Source organism: Sorex fumeus, unplaced genomic scaffold, assembly GCF_029834395.1.
Source record: "Sorex fumeus unplaced genomic scaffold, SorFum_2.1 ptg000188l, whole genome shotgun sequence".
NCBI lineage: Eukaryota > Metazoa > Chordata > Mammalia > Eulipotyphla > Soricidae > Sorex > Sorex fumeus.
The window spans coordinates 194,428-214,834 of NW_026606245.1; the positions used below are offsets into that span (position 1 = coordinate 194,428).

A 20,407-nucleotide genomic window follows, 5' to 3' on the forward strand; every position below is an offset into this window, starting at 1 on the left:
AAGGAAGGAAGGAAGGAAGGAAGGAAGGAAGGAAGGAAGGAAGAGAAGGGAGGGAGGCAGGGAGGGAGGGAGGGGGGAGGGCGGGCCTGAGAGGGAGCTGAGCGGTGCACGCGCAAAGGCCCATCACTGGCAAGGCTCTGTCTTCCAGAGCTTTAGAGCACGGGGCTGGGAGCCGCTTTCCTGCGGTGGATTCCCTGAGTCCCTCGGGCCAGGCGTCGCGAGTGAGGACGGCGGGCAGGGTCAGCGCTACTGGGCGCCGGGGACCCATGATCCAGACATGGACAGCTAGACGCCTTCTGTGGAACAGAAGAAGGCCCGGTGGGGTCTCAGGGCCCCCTCTGCCCCTCCCCCGCCCTCCCCCCCCGCCCCCTACCCGCACGTCTGCCCCCCCCCCCAAGCTGAAGGAGTAACGGAAAGGTCAGGGAGATTCGCACGCCACTCTGAGCCCTATTTATAACCCGCAGGGGCTCGTAACGCTTGACAAGTTACAAGTGGGTGAAAAGAGTCATTCACGATTACAGGCAAACTAAAATTAATGTGTGAGGGCGGTTCCTGAGACACTGGGCTTAGATCTATTTCAGATTTCTGTCTTTAAGGTTCTGTGCTAGCTTTAAAAAAAATTTTAAAAAAAAAATATATATATATACATATACACACACACACTACACTCTGCTTAGGAGATATAATTAAGTTATTGCTCTCATTCCTCAAAAAAATAACCATTAGCAGGGGCTGGATGGGTAAGGCAGGGGTTAAGGCCTTGCTTTGCATGCGGCCGACCCGGGTTCGATCTCCGGCATCCCCTAGGGGTCCCCTGAGAACCACCAGGAGTGATTCCTGAGTGCAGAGCCAGGAGTCAGCCCTGAGCATTGCCGGCTGGGACCCAAAAAGGCCAAAATAATAATAAGAATAAGAATAAGAGTCACGGGACTAGACACATAGCCCAGTGGGAAGGGCATTTTCCTGGCATGCGGCTGACTTGGGTCAATCCCTGGCATCCCATAGGGTCCCCCGAGCACCGCCAGGAGTGATCCCTGAGTGCAGAGCCGGGAGTCAGCCCTGAGCATCGCAGGGTGGGACCCAAAAAGCAAAAAAAAAAAGAAAAAAAAAGAAGAAAATCCAAATATCACGTTCCAAGCACAGCTAGCGTCTGCTCAAGGCCGCCTGCTAGAAACTTCTGTGCCACCCCATGGAATCAGCTTTTCAAAACGCGGCCTGGAAGAGCAGCCCCGAGTGAAAAATCTCTGTGAAATAGAAATTCCTTTTGCTAATCCCCAGGCGGGCCTGGGTCTGACAAATCTATCTGCGTGGGATGGGAGTTTCCCTCCCAGGCTGTCGAACCCTCTCCTTTCTGCCTCAGATTTTTGGCTAGAGTTTCTTTCCTTCCTTTTTTTTTGTTTTTGTTTTTTGTTTTGTTTTGTTTTGGGGTCCCACCCGGCGATGCTCAGGGCTGACTCCTGGCTCTGCACTCAGGGATCACTCCTGGCGGTGCTCGGGGGACCCTAGGGGATGCTGGGGATCGAACCCGGGTCGGCTGCATACCAGGCCAACGCCTCCCTGCTGAACTGTCTAGTTCTGTGACTCTAATTATTATTATTATTATTATTATTATTATTATTATTATTATTATTGTTTTGGCTTTTTGGGTCCCACCCAGCGATGCTCAGGGCTGACCCCTGGCTCATACACTCAGGGATCACTCCTGGTGGTGCTCGGCGGACCCTAGGGGGTGCCGGGGATCGAACCCGGGTCAGCCACCTACAAGGCAAACGGCCTGCCTGCTCTTCCATTTCCCAGAAAACTGCCGGCATTCAATGAAATATTTGAGATTTTTATTTTTATTTTGCTTTTGGGGATGAGGGGGTCACACTTGGCGATGCTCAGGGCTGACTCCTGGCTTTGAACTCAGGAATCACTCCTGGCAGTGCTCGGGGAACCCTATGGGATGCCAGGGATTGAACCCGGGTCGGCTTCATGCAAGGCCAACGCCCTCCCCGCTGGACTATTGATCCAGCCCCTGAAACATCTCATTTATCCCAAGGGGGCCGGGAGTGGGGGGTGGGAGGGTGTCGGTCTTGTTGTCTTCTCTGCGTCCCACAGCATGGCAGGACTTCAGGGCCTCTGCGGGGCCCCCAGAGTGTGTCTGGGAAGGAATGCAGCCCCCGTGACCGGGTGGTGTTGGGCAAATGGCCCGAGAGGAATTTTAACGACGGGCGGGCCGCCGGCTGCAGGAGCTCGGGGCCCGGTTGCACAATTGTCTGTGCGGGCCCCGAGGACTCTGGAAGCCGCTGAGGCATCTGGCATGCTGGAGAATGTTCCAGACGCCCGAGGCAGCCCGGGCTCCGTTCATGGGGGTCTTTCTGAATGGCCGGTCCAGCCGCAGGCCCGCACCCACATGCTGCCCCACTGGGAGAGAGAGAGACCCCCAGGCCCTGCTGTTAGGAACACCACACCCCTCCCCTCCCCCCGTCCGCCTCTGTCAGAGGATGCAGTTCCCTCTGCTCAGTCTCCCCGGGACAGCGGCACTGCTGGGGGCCGAGGCCTGGTCCCACAGTGGCAGGGAAGGGAGAGCAGAGACCAGAGCTCATGGGGCAGAGAGGGCTGCAGTTTGCAGTTTGCAGGGAGAATCCTGCTGGGGGGGGGGGGGGGAGAGAGAGAGAGAGAGAGAGAGAGAGAGAGAGAACGAGCAGAGCAAAGGCCCTGGGCTTCCCGGTGAGTCCTGCGGTCAAGGCAGGCGACAGAAGCCCCTGGGCCCCGGGTCTCCGCTCCTGGGTCAGCAACCCCAAGGCCCGGCCCTGGCTCTTTCGCAACCTGTGAACTTTGGCTGGATCCGGGCGAGCGAGACGCAGAGGCTGGGGCGGGCGCGGGGCTGGGCTCAGCCTATCTATCTGCGGGCACTGACCCGGGCAGCGCCCGGCGGGGCCCCTCGGTGTGCGGGAGCGAGGCTGGCCGAGATTCCGGGACGTCTGTGCCTGTCCGTCCCTCTCCCCCAGCCGGGCCGGCCGGTCCAACCTTCCCGCCCAGCATCCGCCAACGGGCCAGCCCTGACTGCTGCACGGCCGCCGGCCACTTGGCAAATCCTGTACCCGAGAGGGAGCCACAGGGGGGACTAATCGCACCCCTCCGGGGACGGCCGGCAGAAGCACCGGCCTGAGCTGGGGGGGCCTGGGCGCCGGGAGGCGGAGACTCGGGGCGGCGAGCCTGGACTTCTCATCAGGCCTTTCCACGGCACCGCAGACACTGTCCCAGGCCTCAGTCTCTCACACACACACACACACACACACACACACACACACACACTCCCACACAGACACATACACGCACACACAAGCACATGCACACGCACACACACATGCACACACACTACACACAAGCACACACGTGTACACACGCACGCACACATAACACACATACACACACGCACACATGCACGCACGCACACATCACACGCACTTAGGCAGCGGTGTGGGGCGCAGCTTCTGACCCTTCCCCTTCCGACAGACAGCGGGGACCCCAGCGGCGTGGCAGCGGAGGCTGTGACTGGCCCTGGATCTCCCTCCTGCCTTGGCCACTGACGGGCCCCACCTGTGGCCCTTGTGCAAGGGCAGAGCTGGGGCCACGTCTGCCCGGGCCCCTCGCCGGGAGCAAACAGGCCCACGGGTGCCGGGGACTCGTTCCTCCTTAGACTTTTCCAGAACCTTCCACTCTCGCCACGATTTTTTGTTTTTCATTGCTGCCGCCTGATCCTGTGTCCAACGGCAGATGGAAAAAAGCGGGTCTGGGACTCAGAGCTCGGCGTCGGGGCAGGAGGCCTGAGCGCGGTTACGGGGACGCCACCCTGAGGTGGCTTTGACGTCTCCCCGGCCCCAGGGGGGAGAGCCACTCGGGCTCGCCTGTCCTACGGCCAGCCATGCGTGCACGTGTGCACGTGTGTGCGTGCGCGTGTGCATATATATACACACGTGTGAGCACAGAGGACAGATGAGCACACGTGGGCCCCGCAAGGCCCTGGGCGCGGAGTATTCGCAGCCCGAATCGCGGGCTTGTCCCCAATCGCTAATAAGTCGACAGATTTCAAGACGACAGAGCTGGGGCTGGAGCTACAGCACAGCGGGAAGGGCGTTGGCCTGGCATGCGGCCAACCCGGGTTCGATCCCCGGCACCCCCTAGGGTCCCCCAGCACCGCCAGGAGGGATTACTGAGTTCAGAGCCAGGAGTCAGCCCTGGGCATCGCTGGGTGGGACCCAAGAAGCAAAATAATAATAACAATTATAATAATAATATCTGGTCTATCACCCAGTTCAGCACCTTGATCGATATCTGATCCATCCATAGGGGCTGGAGCGATAGCACAGCGGGGAGGGCATTTGCCTGGCACACAGCTGAGCCAGGTTTGATCCCCAGCATCCCATAGGGTCCCCCGAGCACCGCCAGGAGTGATCCCTGAGTGCAGAGCGGGAGTCAGCCCTGAGCATCACCAGGTGGGACCCAAAAAAGCAAAACCAAAACCAAATGGTAGAACAGAGGGTGAGAGAGAGAGTCAGAGAGAGTCAGAGAGAGACAGAGAAAGAGCAAGAGAGAGAGAGAGAGAGAGAGAGAGCAGACAGACAGGAAGGTAGCCCCTTCTAAGAGAGCCAGGGACACCCAGAGGGGTGACGAGTTGCTCCTGGTCCCCTGAGAGACTGCTTTCCTTGGTTGTTTTTTTGTTTGTTTGTTTGTTTGTTTTTGCTTTTTGGGTCCCACCCGGCGATGCTCAGGGCTGACTCCTGGCTCTGCACTCAGGAATCACTCCTGGCGGTGCTCGGGGGACCCTAGGGGATGCTGGGAATCGAACCCGGGTCGGCCGCATGCAAGGCCAATGCTCTCCCTGCTGTGCTATTGCTCCAGCCCCCGAGACTGTTTTCTTTGGGACCCAAACATCCTCCCCCGCCCCACCCGGTCCTACCCCCAGCCCGACTGGGACCAAGGGGCCAAGGTTATTTTTCATTCCCCTGCACGGGCCAGGCTGGGGCATAGGGGTTAGTTAGGTTAGTCAGCTCGCCCTGCCTCCACCCAGCACCCTGAGCACAGGTCAGGACCGAGGCACGAGCACTCCTCGGCGAGTCCAACCCCCCCACCCCCAAAGAGAGGAACGCCAAGCTGGTTTCTCACCCCACAGTGCTTGGGGCACCCACGCCAGAGAGATTTCGGTAAGCCTGTGGACGGCTCCAGGGCCAGCCCCAGTGGTGCCCACAAGCGAGTGTAGCCGGGCTGGGGACAGTCACTGCAGGGGATGGCACTGAATTTGTCCCTGAGCTGTCGCCCGGGATTCTCCCAAAAGTACAGCATCCAAGACAGGAAGTCAGGACGGCCAGCCCAGGCCTGCGCAGAGACACCGGGGGCTTCCTGGGTGGGGGTGCGCCCCCGCAACACCCCTGCCCAGCCTGAGCCAGCGGGTTTAGCTCCCACTCCGCCGGGTGCCTGGGGACCCCAGGGTCAGAGCCAGTGGTCCCATGTCACCCACAACGCCCCCCCCCAGCCCGACAGGAAACCGGAGTGGGAAGAGTTTTCAGAGCTGAGGCCAGAGCGAGAGCCCAGCGGGGAGGACGCTGGCCTGGGACGCAGCCGACCCGGGTTTGGTCCCCAGCATCCCCTAGGGTCCCCCTGAGCACCGCCAGGAGTCATCCTTGAGCACTGAGCCAGGAGTCAGCTCTGAGCATCGCCGGGTGTGGCTTCTCTCCCCAAAAAGAGTTTTCAGAGGCTGGGGAGGGCTTTGGTGGCCTTGCTGGGGGAGGGGAGGGGGCAAATTCCGCCCCAACACCCCCCACCCCCGGGGGTCAGGCTGGGACTTCTGCCCCTGGTCTCTGCCCTATTTGGTCTCACAGCCAAAGGCTGGGCCAAGTCAGCTCGATCTCGCTTCGCTTGAATGATAATGACGGGGGGCGGAAGGGGGGCAGGTCTGACGCCCTGAAACGGCCCCAGTGACATGGGCCTCGCACTGGGAGCCCAGAGAAAAGGGAGTGACCAGCAGCGGGAGGGGGCAGGGGGACGGGACAGCGGTGAGGTCGCCCCCCCCCCCCGGAGGGAGAGATCTCAGCCTCTGTGCTCGGGGCTGACTCCCGGCTCTGAGCTCGGGGTTCACTCCTGGCTCTGTGCTCAGTGCTGACTCCCAGCTCTGTGCTCCGGATTGACTCCCAGCTCTGTACTCAGGGCTGACTCTTGGCTCTGTGCTCGGGGTTGACTCCTGGCTCTGTGCTCAGGGCTGACTCCCGCCTGTGCTCAGGCTCTCATTTCCTTTGAACTGTTGTCCTTTATTTTGTTTGTTTGTTTGTTTTTTGCTTTTTGGGTCACACCCGGCGATGCACAGGGGCTACTCCTGGCTCTGCACTCAGGAATCACTCCTGGCAGTGCTCAGGCGACCGTATGGGATGCTGGGAATCGAACCCGGGTCGGCCGCGTGCAAGGCCAACGCCCTCCGCGCTGTGCTACTGCTCCAGCCCCAACTGTTGTCCTTTAAAACTCGACAGCCATTATCAGGGAACCCCACGCGGGGCCGGAAGGGAACCCGGGTAGGCCACTCTCCACTCTCAAGGCAAGTGCTTCAACCCCTGTGCTCTATCTCTGTCCCAATCTGTAGATTTCATATGGAACTTGGAAAATAGTGGCCATACTTTCTTCAATCCTACTGTAATCCCATTTTATCTTGCTTCTGAAGACCAGACTTTAGACGTATCACTCTTCACAGTTTGGGGTTGGGTTTGAGTTTTCTCAGAACCACGGATGACACAGAAGGCCACGTACGGGCAAGGCCAGGCCTCACCACCGACCCATGTCCCCAACTAGTAAATCGTCTTTTAATTCTTTTAAATTTTTAGTTTCTTGGTTTTTGGGTCCCAGCCGGCGATGCTCCGGGCTGACTCCTGGCTCTGCACACAGGGATCACCCCTGGCGGTGCTCGGAGGGCCCTAGGGGATGCCGGGGATCGAACCCGGGTCGGCCGTGAGTCAGGCCAACGCCTTCCCCGCTGTGCTATCGCTCCGGACCCTTAAGTGTGTTTTCATATGTCCTTCCTTAATTTCCTTCTCATACTTACACTTCCCATTTAATAACTGATGACGCTGTGTGTTAGTTTCGTTATTTTTGGTTTTGTACTCAGTTTAAGAAATGCCAGCCTCAAAAGGAAAATGAGACACGGAGAGAGAGAGGGAGAAAGAGAGAGAGAGAGAGAGAGAAGAAAGAGGTGGGATGAGAGGGAGGGAAACTGGGAACACGGGCGGTCGGGAAATGCGCCCCGGCGAAGGGAACAGGGAACATTCTAGAACCGAAACACAATCGTGATCAACTTTGTAACTACATCTGCTGTGATTCAGTGAAAAAAAGAACAATGATTAATAAATAAATAAACAAGGGGCTGGAGCAATAGCACAGTGGGGAAGGCGTTGGCCTTGCATGCGGCCAACCCGGGTTCGATCCCTGGCATCCCATAAGGTTCCCCGAGCACCACCAGGAGTGATTCCTGAGCACAGAGTCAGGAGTCAGCCCTGAGCATCGCCAGGTGCGACCCAAAAAGCAGAAACAAAAACAACAAAAGACTTTTCAAGGGGCTGGAGTGATAGCACAGCAGGGAGGGCGTTGGCCTGGCACGCGGCCGACCCGGGTTCGATCCCCGGCATCCCCTAGGGTCCCCCGAGCATGGCCAGGAGTGATTCCTGAGTGCAGAGCTGGGAGTCAGCCCTGAGCATCGCCAGGTGGGACCCAAAAAGCAACAGATCAATTGATTAATTAATTAATTAATTAGCTAAAACTCCTGCATGTCCATCTCTGCGGCCTGGGCCTCGGCATCACGGGCTGATCTTCCTCCTGACCTCACCCCATGTCCTCCCCTGGCTCGTGAATTTATTATTTTTTTTTAATCAATCAGACGCCACCAACATTGCGAGATTTGGAGCAGGCGTCAGACTTGGTCTCAGCCTCCAAAAATGTTGGCGGCGGCAGCTGCGAGGGGAAGAGGCCGCGTCTCCCCGGGACGAGCTGAATTCCTGGGATGCTTTCCGGTTTTCCCTCCTGACCCTCCTCGCGTCCCGGGGCCCCGGGGACACGCCCCCACATGGGCCCCTGGCCCCTGGACACACACCCCTGGTCTTCCTCAGCCCGGGCCAAGGGCATGAGGCAGCCGACATCAGGGGAAGCGCCCTGGGCTGCAGGCACGCACCCACAGACCGGTGACACCCGCACAGGAACACCCCGCCTTGGGGGATTCCTGCAGACGCGGGACCCAGGTAGCCAGTGCTGCTGCCTGCCCGGGGGGGGGGGGGGGGGGGGGGACCAGCCAGGCCGCCGGCGTCACAGGCACGATCTGAGGTTCTCGTGACATCCCCGTCACCACCCTCCCCGCCCGGCTCCCCCAAGGCCCTCCCGGCCCATCGGCAAGGCCCAGTTTCCCGTAAGAAAAGGACATCTGGGGACTGGAGGGACAGCACAGCGGGGAGGGCGTTGGCCTGGCACGCAGCTGACCCGGGTTCGATCCCCGGCATCCCCTAGGGTCCCCCGAGCACCACCAGGAGGGATTCCTGAGCGCAGAGCCTGGAGTCAGCCCTGAGCATCGCCAGGTGGGACCCAAAAAGTAAAAGAAAGAAAGAAAGGAAGGAAGGAAGGAAGGAAGGAAGGAAGGAAGGAAGGAAGGAAGGAAGGAAAGAAGAAAGGCTGGAGCGATACTACAGTGGGAAGGGCGTTTGCCTTGCATGCGGCCGACCGGAGTTCGATTCCCGGCATCCCCTAGGGTCCCCCCGAGCACCGCCAGGAGTGATTCCTGAGCGCAGAGGCAGGAGTCAGCCCTGAGCATTGCCGGGTGGGACCAAAAAAGCAAAAAAAGAAAGAAAGAAAGAAAGAAAGAAAGAAAGAAAGAAAGAAAGGAAGGCACATCTGGGGCCAGAGCTATAGCACAGTGGGGAGGGTGTCTGCCTCGCACGTGGTCGGCCCTGGGTTCGATTCCCGGCATCCCACCGGGCCCAGCCCTGAGTGGCGCCCGAGAGTAACCCCAGAGCATTGCCGGGTGTGGCCCATAAATAAGACAAAAAAAAAGGGGGGGACAAGCGTCAGTCACGGGTCATGGGGTGAGGGTGTGTCACCAGGGGTGTGTCACGACTGCACCCCGCGTGCTTTTGTGCGAATCACGGGTCTGGGGAGAGATGGATGGAGATGACGGGGAGGGGGCGCTTCCCGGCCCCCCAAGCTCCTCCCAAGCCCCTCGGCTCCCAGCTGGGCCAGGGCAGAGCCTCACAGGCACGGGGAGGGGAGGAGCGGGAACGCAGAAAGACGTGAGTGGAGCCCCGAGATGGGTCCCCGCCAGGCTGGTAACCCCAGGCCCTGCTGCCCACGTGTGGCCGGGAGTGACCCCCGGTCCTTTGCACCTCACCCCAGACTCAGGTGAACGCTGACACAGCTGCCCACTCCTTGGACCCTTCACTCCTTCCCCCCCTCCTCACTGCCCAGAGCGGATACCCCCCACGGACGCCCCTTCCGGCCTCTGCCTGGCCACTCCCCGCCTGCGAGTCCAGCTCATTCCACCCTCTCCAAGAAGCGTTTCTGGTCTCCCAGCCACTTCCGGGCAACTCATCTTTTCAACCCAGAGATGTTTCAACAAACACACAAACAAACAAACAAAAAAGCATCCTTGGGGCTGGAGCGAGAGCACAGCAGGGAGGGCGTTTGCCTGGCACGCGACCGACCCGGGTTCGATTCCCAGCATCCCATAGGGTCCCCCGAGCACCGCCAGGAGTGATTCCTGAGCGCATGAGCCAGGAGGAACCCCTGAGCATCGCCGGGTGTGACACTCCCCCCCCAATAAATAAATAAATTTAGAAGAAAATACTTTTTCAGGGGGGTTAAGGTCTGTTTGGGATTTTAACAGATCCCGGGAAACCCTCGGCAGGCCTGGGCCCCTCGGACTTCTGCTCTCCCCCCCCCACCGGCCAATCCCACAGCCCCCCCCTCCCTCCCAGGCAGCCGGTTAATCATCTCCCCCCTCCCCCCGCAGCCGCCCCCCTTCTCAGCCCGAAGATGCAGGCCTGAACCACCAGCGGGCAGTGACCGCGTGACACCAGAATCAGTTCCTATAACTCCCTAAGGACACAGAGCCCCTGGAGGAAGACCCTGGGCACGGCCCCTTTAAGCCCAGCCCAGCCCGGAAAGGCCCGCTCCCCTTCGCACCCCCTCGAACCCCGGCTTTCCCTGATGACGACAACTGAGGGTTCTCTGGAGTGACCCTGTGTTCCCAGGCGCCCCTCCCTGCCGGGGCTCCTGGTGATATCACCCCGGCCCGGTGCAGTTCGAAGCTGTCACAGGGTCACCTCCCTCGCCCCCGGGACCCTGGATGGCTCCACCTCGGTGCAGGCTTGCCTGGAGGCCGTTACAAGCCAAGGTCTTTTTTAATTTTTTTTCTTCACTTTTTTAATTTTTTTTCTTCACTTTTTCGGTCCCACCCTGCGATGCTCAGGGCTGACTCCTGGCTCTGCACTCAGGAATCACTCCTGGCGGTGCTCGGGGGACCCTAGGGGATGCCGGGGATCGAACCCGGGTCAGCCGCATGCCAGGCCGACGCCCTTCCTGCTGTGCTATTGCCCCAAGATAATTTCTTGAAAATCTGACAGGCACTTTTTTTTTTGCATATAGATTCCTCGCTCTAACTGGACCAGTTTTCGACAGTAAGTCACTGCATTCTTCCAACGAAACACAGCTCTTGGGGCTGGAGAGATAAAGACGGGGGAGGGGGAGGGAGGGCGGAATGATGGCACTTGCCCTGCACACGACCCACCCAACAAGGTCTCCTGAGCCCCTGCCACACCAGGAAGGACCCCTGAGCGCGCAGACCCAGGAAGAAGCCCTGAGCACCAGGCTGGGAGTGACCCCCAAACAAACAAACAAACAAAGCCGAACGCCAGGTTAAAAAAAAAAAATTGCTCCCAGGGGCCAGAAAGATAGCACAGTGGTCAGGCACTGACCCAGAGACACAGGCTCGAACCCCCGCCCTGCCAGGAGTGATCCCTGAGCACAGAACTGAGAGGCATCCCTGAGCACCGCAGAACACTAGGTATAAACATTGCTTCCGGGGGGCCAGAAAGATGGCACAGTGGTCAGAGACCCAGGCACGAACCCTGCCCCGCCAGGAGTGCTCTCTTGAGGGACGCCTTCCTGCTCACTTAGGCTCTCACCGAGCTGGGATTCCGCCCCCTCCCTGCACATCACACACGTGTCCCTCTCCGAACGAGGACGTGGCCTCGCTCCCCGCAGGGACAGACGGGTCCTGGGTCCGAGCCAAGGGCTGGAGGCGCACGTCCGCCCTCCCCGGGCCCAGCGGCGGGCGGGCAGGAGGCCAGGCGGGTGTTTGCAGGCCTCGCTGCCCCTCGTGAGTCACGCCCAGGCCCGATAGAGCTGTCACCTCGGAGGGCAGCGGGACGGCGGCGACACCCAGGGGCCGGGAGGGGCAGCCGCCATCCGGGACAAGCCGATAAGCAGGGATAAGCAGGCGTAGGACACTGTGGCAGGCGAGAGCCAGGCGAGCAACGCCTCCAGGGGCACAGAGCCTCTGTGCCTCCCTTCCTCCTTCCCTCCTTCCTTCCTCCTTCCTTCCTTCTTTCCTTCCCTCCTTCGTTCCCTCCTTCCTTCCTCCCTCCCTCCCTCCCTCCTTCCTTCCCTCCCTCCCTCCCTTCTTTCCCTCCCTCCCTTCCTTCCTTCCTTCCTTCCTTCCTTCCTTCCTCCCTCCCTCCCTCCCTTCCTTCTTTCCTTCCTTCCCTCCCTCCCTCCCTCCCTCCCTCCCTCCTTCCTTCCTTTTCTTCCTTCCTTCTCCATTGATTTCTTTCCAATACTCTATCCTGGCACTGCTGAAAATAAATTAATCCATAAAGCCCATGCATGTGAGAGAGTTTAGGGATTGTCTCCTTGGCATGGAAGCTCCTCCCAGGGGCCTCTGGGAAGGTGTCCAGGGATGGTGGTCTCTTTTTTGTTTGTTTTTTGGGGGGAAGGAAGTAGGGAAGGAAGGAAGGAAGGAAGGAAGGAAGGAAGGAAGGAAGGAAGGAAGGTGGGAGGGAGGGAGGAAGGAAGAAGGGAGTGAGGGAAGGAGGGGGGTTTATATTCATTTATTGGGTCATATTTTTGTAGGGTTCACACTATTTTCATTTTTCGGATCTCGCTGCCTTCAAGGGATAAACGTCCTCAGGAATGTTCCCGGCCTTGGCTCAGTATTCCCGGGCCTCTGCCACTGGCTTCTCTTGGTGAGTTTTGGTTTCACTGGCTTCTGGCTCCGCCAAACACGCTCATTTTTACTGCATTTAATATCCTGCCCTAAAAAGTCTGGAGCGATAGCACAGCGGTAGGGCGTTCGCCTTGCACGCAGCCAACGTGGCCGACCCGAGTTCGATTCCTCCGCCCCTCTCGGAGAGCCCGGCAAGCTACCGAGAGTATTCGATATGCCAGACACAGTAACAACAAAGTCCCAATGGAGACGTTACTGGGCCCGCTCGAGCAAATCGACGATCAACGGGAGGGCCTTTACCTTTATTTTAAATTATTTATGTTAAAGGTAAAGGTAAAGGTAATAGCACAGCGGGTAGGGCGTTCGCCTTACAAGCGGCCAACATGGCCGACCCGAGTTCGATTCCTCCGCCCCTCTCGGAGAGCCCGGCAAGCTACCGAGAGTATTCGATATGCCAGACACAGTAACAACAAAGTCTCCAATGGAGACGTTACTGGGCCCGCTCGAGCAAATCGACGATCGACGGGAGGGCCTTTACCTTTACCTTTACCTAAAAAGTCAAAGGCGATTCCCATATTGCATCTTCAGTGTTTCGAGACAAAACAATCTGCTTTTTTTTTTTTTTTTGGCATGTTGGGTCCCACCCGGCGATGCTCAGGGCTGACTCCTGGCTCTGCACTCAGGAATCACTCCTGGCTGGTGCTCGGGGGACCCTATGGGATGCTGGGAATCGAACCCGGGTCGGTCGCGTGCAAGGCAAACACCCTCCCCGCCTGTGCTATCACTCCAGCCTCAATCTGCTTTTTTTTTTTTTTTAAGGAAAAATTCCCTTTTCTCCAGCACACACTTCGGGACAACTTTACAGAATCTGAAATCTGACTCATTTAAGCACAAGCCTTGAGGCTCTTCAGGGCTCATATTCCGGCCAGGTGTTTTAAGAAGAAAAATGAACGGTTCCGTTCAAGTGATTTAATGTAAGAAACACGAACGGTCTGAGAAGGCACAAACGGTCTGGCCTTAAGAGAAAAATAAAACAAGACGAGAAAAAGGATCAAGAAGAAATGAAACAGGCCACTTCCGGACCGGGCGAGGATGGGCAGGGTCAGGCGTCCTGCTTCTTGTTCTGTTTGGGGCCACAGCTGGCCCCAACCCAGGGTGACTCCAGCTCTGTGCTCAGGGCCGATTCCCAGTTCTATGCTCAGGGCTGACTCCTGGCTCTGTGCTCGGGCTGACTCCTGGCTCTGTGCTCAGGGCTGACTCCCGGTCTGTACTCAGGGCTGACTCCCGGCTCTGTGCTCGGGCTGACTCCTGGTTCTGTGCTCAGGGCTGACTCCCGGTCTGTGCTCAGGGCTGACTCCCAGCTCTGTGCTCAGGGCTGACTCCCAGCTCTGTGCCGGGGACTGACTCCCGGCTCTGTGCTCAGGGCTGACTCCTGGCTCTGTGCTCGGGACTGACTCCCAGCTCTGTGCTCAGGGCTCACTCCTGGCTCTGTGCTCAGGGCTCACTCCCGGCTCTGTGCTCATGGCTGACACCCGGCTCTGTGCCTGGAGCTGACTCCTGGCTCTGCGCTCTGGAACTACTCCTGGTGGTGCTCGGGGGACCCTATGGGATGCCGGGGATCGAACCTGGGTCAGCCGTGTGCCAGACAAACGCCCTCCCCGCTGTGCTATCGCTCCGCCCCCGCCCCCCCCAAACATTTTTTAAAACGGAGAAAAAAAAAAAAGATTCAACAAAGGCTCTTGCTCTGCGTGCAGCCAACCCCAGTTGGCTCCCGGGCATCACCAGGAAAGATCCCTGAGACCACCGAGTCAGGAGTCAGCCCTGAGCACCGCCGGGTGAGACCCCCACCCAAGAAAAGCGCGAGCCGCCCGCCTCCCCCAGGCTCAGACACGGACCCAAAGGGATGAACCCACGAATCAATCAGGGATGTGGGCTTAGACGTGGGACGTGGGACATCCGACACCCTCGAGGTGACAGTGCTTCCCGGGGCAGACAAAGCAGACAGAGGTGTGTCCCTCCCCCCCACCCCCCCGGGGTTGATCTGTCCTGGGGTCCTCAGGGCCCTCCCTGCGACTTTGAACCTGTAGCCAGGAGCAGGCAGAGGTGGGCACTTTACTGGCTCCCACCGGGCAGGTCTCTGGATCTTTCTAGCAAGAGGGACGAGGCCCCCGGCTCCTCTTTCCCAAGGGCTGGGTCCTCCTACATGCACCCTGGCAGTGGGCATGGGGAGACGGACCAGGGAGTCCCCGCTACCCGCTGCCCGCGCTGGCCTGTGCCGCCCCCTGGTGGCCACTGGCGGCCACCGGCGGGGGTGTGCATGTCCACCCTGGCCCCTCTCTGCCCTCCAGACCCGGGGCTGTTGGTCCTTGCCACGTGTCCAGGCTGGGCGGCCGGGAAAATGACGGGTCTCCCTCCTGGGTTGGGGAATGGGCCATATGGAGACCAGGGAGGCAGTTTCTGCTGCAGGGCTGGGGGGGGGGGGGGGCACAGGGGCTCTGGCAGGATCGGCACCTGCCCTCCCTCCCGCCGAGGAGAGGACAGTGGGTGGGCGCTGGAGCCCCAAAAAGCTTGACGATGATCACTCGTCAGGGACCCCAATCGATGAGCTGCTTCTGTGCTGGTTTGGGGGGTTTATTGCTGGTTGGTTGGTTTTTGGGTCCCACCCAGCGATGCTCAGGGCTGACTCCCGGCTCTGCACTCAGGGATCACTCCTGGCGGTGCTCAGGGGACCCTAGGGGATACTGGGGATTGAACCCGGGTCAGCCGCATGCCAGGCAAACACCCTCCCTGCTGTGCTATTGCTCCAGCCCCTATGGATGGATCAGATATTGATCAAGGTGCTGAACTGGGTGATGGACCAGATATTGATCAAGGTGCTGAACTGGGTGATGGACCCAATGCTATTATTATTATTATTATTATTTTGCTTCTTGGATCCCACCCAGCGATGCTCAGGGCTGACTCCTGACTCTGCACTCAGGAATTACTCCTGGAGGAGCTCGGGGGGCCCTAGAGGATGCCGAGGATCGAACCCGGGTCAGCCGCGTGCCAGGCCAATGCCCTCCCCGCTGGGCTCTCGCTCCAGCACCCCCACCCATAAGGCTGTTTTAAGGGAACAGGCGTTTTTAGCTTGGGAACAGAGAAGTCGCCCTAAGTAACTGCAAACAGACCAGCCGGGGCCACTTTTAAAGCAGGGTTGGAGGGGGCTCGAGGGAGAAGGTGAAGACAGGCGGACAAGCAGGCGGGCCGGGCGTGTCAGGGCACCGGCCGGTTGCCAGGACGCTGGCCCCCCTCCTGGGGACCACGCAAGGGACCACAGCCGCGGGCCGGGGGCCACAGAGGACACAGGTGTTCTGGGGCTGGAACCAAGTCTGGAGCGGGCGGGGGGCTCCTTCCGACGCCCTTCCGAGGAGGGTGGCCGGGGAACGAGCCCAGAGAGACCCTGACACAGCGGCCGTCCAACCCTAGGGGACGGGCTAGGGCCAGCGGGCAGGCGGCAGGCCGGGTCCCACCCCACACCCCGACGGACCCTGAGCTCGCGGGGCCCGAGCCCAGAGGGAGTCCCGCTGGGGAGGCCCAGAAGCAAAGCAAAGACCCCCGGCTGGGACCCGGCAGGAGCGCGGCCGGAGAGACCCTCGGCTCCAAGCCTCTCCCCACGGGACAGCAAAGCCGCGGGGACCCGGGAGGGCAGGGAAGCAGCCCCCGGACGGCAGCTGGTGGACCCCGAACGCCAAGGGCTCTGGCCCCTCCAACGCTGACCCCTCCCCCCGCGGCTCACTGGCCAGGGGCAGCTGTGACCCGACACAGAGGCCAGCGTGGCAGAGGCCACACCCCGTCCCGCGGCCACAAGAGGACAGAGGCCCGCAGGGGCTCTCCCAAGGGCCGGACCCAGCCCCGGGCACCCCCAGGCCTGAGCAACATGATGGCGAGGGGCAAGCACTGACCTGCCGGGCCCTGCTGAGGACACACACACACACACACACACACACTCACACAGACACACAGACAGTTACACACAGACACACACAGACACACACAGACAGACACAGGCACACAGATACACACAGACACTCACACACAAACACCCACAGACACACACAGAGTCACACACAGATATAGACACACAGACACACACAGAGACACAGACACACACACTCACACAGCTACACACAGACACACACACAGACACACACACTCATGCAGACACACAGTTACACACACACAGACACATACACAGACACCAGACACACACAGACAAACACACACACAGACACACATACAGACACACACAGACACATACAGACACATACAGACACACAGACACACAGGCACACACAGATATGCACAGACACACACGGACACACACCAACACACAGACACACACAGACACAGATATTGACACACAGACATACACAGACAGCAGACACAACATATACACAAACACACAGAGACACATAGAGACACACACAGACACACAGACACACACATACACCTACAGACACACCCAGACACACACACACACAGACACACAGACACAGACACACACACACAGAATCCGAGCGGTCCTGGGGAGGCGGAGGCCCATGGGGTGGGGCTCCCCGAGTCCCTGCGCTCACCTTCCCGCCTCTCTCCCCAAGAAGGCGTGCTGGGCCCTGGGTCTGAGGATCTCGGGGGCCTCGGGGGTGGGGGGTCGCTGGCCCTGCCTTCTTCAAGCCGCAGACCCCCGCGGGTGGCCGGCTGCAGCGGAGTGCCCACAAGGAGCTGCTCCTCCAGACCCCCAGAGACCCCCGTGGACAGGAGACTGGCCGCGGACACTCAGGCCATCCCGGGGCCGCGTGTCCAGCCCCCGGCAGAGGCCGCGGGGCCCACGGGTGCCCAGGCTGCCCCGGGGAGCGCCCAGGTCCTCCCGGCCATGGGGGGCTGCCCGGCCCGGCCTCGGGGCGCCCGTGGCTTTCGTGCTGGTCCCTCTCCGGGTCCCCCAAACAGGGACCTGGTGCAGCACCGGGACCTGCCCCAGCTGCCCACCCTGGGGAGCGGGGTCGCGGTCAGTGGGCAGCGCAGACATGGAGGGGGGGGGTCACGGTCGGGTCTCTGAGCCCTGCGGAGACACAGCGGGCCGGGCACAGCCAGACACACAGCCCCCGAGAGCCACCAGGGATGATCACTGAGCACCGCCGGTGTGGCCCCCAAACAAGGAAGGAAGAGAGCTCCCGGTTCTGTGCTCAGGGCTGACTCCTGGCTCTGTGCTCGAGGCTCACTCCCGGCTCTGTGCTCGGGGCTCACTCCCGGCTCTGTGCTCAGGGCTGACTGCTGGCTCTGTGCTCAGGGCTGACTCCTGGCTCTGTGCTCAGGGCTTACTCCCTGCTCTGTGCTCGGGGCTAACTCCCGGCTCTGTGCTCAGGGCTGACTCCCGGCTCTTTACTCAGGAATCGCTCCTGGCTCTGTACCTCGGGGCTGACTCCCAGCTCTGTGCTCAGGGCTGACTCCCGGCTCTGTGCTCAGGAATCACTCCCGGCTCTGTGCTTGGGGCCAACTCCCGGCTCTGTGCTCAGGAATCGCTCCTGGCAGAGATCAAGGTGCCCAAACGCAGTGCCAGGGCCCAGTAGCACCCGGGTTGGCCCATGCCAGGCGAGCTCTGGCCGCAGCAAACACTGTGATTCGGAAGATGGAGAGGAAGCAGCCTTGGATAGAGCCCCGGACGGTTCCAGAAGCCTCCGGACTCCCTTACTGCCAAGTCTGCAGAGGGCTCAGGAGGAGCCCTGCCACGCCTCCGGGCTGCGTCTGGGAACTGCACAGACCCGAGTCCTCCGGCAATGAGCCCCGGGATCCGAGCTGACCGCAGAGCCGGGGGCCGCCTGGAGTGGACCGACTTTGCATGTGCGGAGGCCGGGTTGCTGCCCTGCTGCTAACCCACCAACCATGGCTGCAAATGGGGGCCAGGGGCACCCCCAAGTTTGCTCTGACATTCCTCCAACCCCATCCAAGCGAACACAGGGCCCTCCTGGTTCAATCTCCTCCGCCTCCTCCCACTGCTTATGTTCCCCTGAGCACAGGCAGTGGGGGACCCCTGAGCACAGAGCCCAGAGCCAGCCCCGAGCACTGCTGGGAGTGAGCTTCCCCCTGCAAAAATAACAACGTTGTGGGTCCGGAGAGAGGGTCGGGCGGGGAGGGCGCTGGCCTGGCCCCCTCAGTCCAGGGAGCGTCCCCGACTTCCCTGACGGGCTCCCGGGTGCAGAGACAGGAGGAAGGAAGAAGGACTGAGCGTCGCCAGGTCGGGCCCCCAGAGCAACCCGAGACGAAATGAAAAACTCTCGCGCCACACACAAGTCTCAGACGTGCTCCAGGGCTGACCCTCTGGGTGTGTGGATTCAAGGGTTCGGCTCTTGGCTGCCTCCCGACCGAGCTCAAAAAGGAGAAAAAGCAGCGTCCACGTGGGGACCTGCCGCTGATAATTGGTTCTTCCTGCATGCACAAAGGATGAGGTTTTGACATGAGAGAGAGAGAGAGAGAGAGAGAAGGGGCCGGATACTCCAGCAGGGAGGGAGTTTGCCTTGCACACGGCTGACCTGGGTTCGATTCCCAGCATCCCATAGCGAACACCACCAGGAGTGATTCCCGAGTGCAGAGCCAGGAGGAAGCCCTGAGCATCACTGGGTGTGACCCAAAAGGCCACACACACACACACACACACACACACACACACACAACTTCTCAAGTTCTTCATTCTCTCCCCCTACCCTCCGTCCACCCCGACGTCCCTCCCCCTGAGCCCAGCAAGGAAACAGGGCAGGACAGGAGAGGTTACGCTTTTCCCTGGAGATGCCAACGCAGCAGATTAAATCGATAAACAGGGACCATAGCCATAGCACAGCGGGGAGGGCGTTGGCCTGGCACGCGGCCAACCCAGGTTCGATCCTCGGCATCCCATAGGGTCCCCTGAGCACCGCCAGGAGTGATCCCTGAGTGCAGAGCCGGGAGTCAGCCCTGAGCATCGCCGGGTGGGACCCAAAAAGCAAAAAAATAAAAAATAAAATGCAGAGCCAGCGCCACCGCGAACCAGCGCCAACGGCGTCCTCCTGCGAATCTGAGTGACCGGGTCTGAGTGACCGTTACTTAGAGACGCTGACAAAGGGCTATGGCAGAAGCGTGACACGCAGGCTCCGGAGGTAACTCAAACCATGGTGAGAAGTGTGACCTGAGCCCGGGGAGGCAGCCAGTGCTCAGGTCCGGATGGAAGCAGCAGAACTGGGTTCTGGCGCCAAGCGTCCAGTGTGACTCAGGGCCATCCTGTCAGGGGCATCTGCGATCCCGCGGCCTGAGCTTCCTGGCCTTCCTGGGACCCGGCCTAAGCCAGGTGTCCTGCAGGGCATCCTCTGACTGAGCCCGACGACCTATGGCAGAGAAGGTGGCTCTCATCCCCTTTTTCTCACTGTGCCCCCGAGGAAGGGCAGGGCCGATGGACCCCAACGCTCCGAGTCTCATGGAGGGAGGTTTGGCCTGAGGTGCGACCGTCCCCCACTCCCCGTGATAAGTGCAGAGCCTGGGACCCAGCAGCTCTGGCCCTGGACAGACGCCCCGAAGAACGGGGTCTCCAGGGGGGCTCTGCCCCGTTCACGGCGGCACTACCGGCGACCGCCCCAAGAGAGAAGCAGGGGTCTCCCCAGGGGCAACTGGGCAGAGAAAATGGGGTGTCTGGGGCCAGAGCCATAGCACAGCGGGGAGGGCCTTGGCCTGGCACGCGGCCGACCCGGGTTCGAGCCCCGGCATCCCCTAGGGTCCCCCGAGCACCGCCAGGAGCGATTCCTGAGTGCAGAGCCGGGAGTCAGCCCTGAGCATCGCCGGGTGGGACCCAAAAAGGAAAAAAAAAAAGGAAAATAGAAACTGGAGAGGCCAGAGCACAGCAGGAAGGGCGTTGGCCTTGCACACGTCTGACCCGGGTTCGATCCCCAGCATCCCCTAGGGTCCCCCGAGCACCGCCAGGAGCGATTCCTGAGTGTAGAGCCGGGAGTCAGCCCTGAGCACCTTCGGGTTGGCCCAAAAACAAAAGAAAAAAAATTAAATCCAGAGGCTGGAGCAATAGCACAGCGGGTAGGGCATTTGCCTTGCACGTAGCCAAGCCGGGTTCGGTTCCCAGCATCCCATATGGTCCCCTGAGCACCGCCAGGGGTGATTCCTGAG

General features: G+C 60.2%; 1 protein-coding gene across 1 annotated transcript in view; it reads right to left on the minus strand.

Annotated features, from left to right (window-relative positions):
* The window catches only part of RGL1 (ral guanine nucleotide dissociation stimulator like 1), an 88,547-nt gene that overhangs the window by 61,578 nt on the left and 6,562 nt on the right, over positions 1-20,407 (minus strand). The gene's annotated exons all lie outside the window — the stretch shown is intronic.